Raw genomic sequence first — 706 nt, forward strand, 5'->3', positions numbered from 1 at the left:
GGAGATTGTTAAGTGTGAGTGTGTGTTTTACCCACCTAGGCGGAAGTTATGTGCACAAAAGAGGAGAACAATTCGATGTGGCGTTAGGATTGAGGGTAATTAACTACGTATGGAGACATAGAGACCTTGAACGCGCATGTGTGAGAGGTATACAAGTATACGTGGGATGTGTGTGTGTGCGCCCGCGCATGATCGAGATAAAAGAAAGAAGACATAAGTCATAAGATCAACGACATGGGAGAGACGGATCGGTATGACAATATGCATGCATGTGAGAATGCATGGAAGAAGTCCCGACAATTGAGCATGTGTTTTTGTCTTTAAGAGATAGTGGCGTGGGCTGGAGCATGCATCTATGGCGAGCAGAGGGAGTGAGGCGCAACGATTGTGCAAAAGAGACCAACCTATAAATGCATATGTATGGAGAGACATATATAGTGTGGGTGATAGGAAGCAAGACTCCATGCGAGAAAGAAATGTTGACAGAGAAACTACAAATAGATACAGAGATGGAGATGCTAGCTAGAGGGACATCAGCTAGTTTGGGTGTTGGAGATGACCGTTGGGTGGTTCAAAGGGTGAAGTTATATGTGTGTGAGAGGGCACTTGACTGCATGTAGAGAGAAACATATGTAGTGTGCGTGATAGGAATCAAGAGTGAGGGCAAGAAAGAAGGTTGATGGAGAAACAGATAAATAGAAAGATA

The sequence above is a fragment of the Triticum aestivum genome, chromosome 1A (genome assembly GCF_018294505.1).
Source record: "Triticum aestivum cultivar Chinese Spring chromosome 1A, IWGSC CS RefSeq v2.1, whole genome shotgun sequence".
In the NCBI taxonomy this organism is placed as follows: domain Eukaryota; kingdom Viridiplantae; phylum Streptophyta; class Magnoliopsida; order Poales; family Poaceae; genus Triticum; species Triticum aestivum.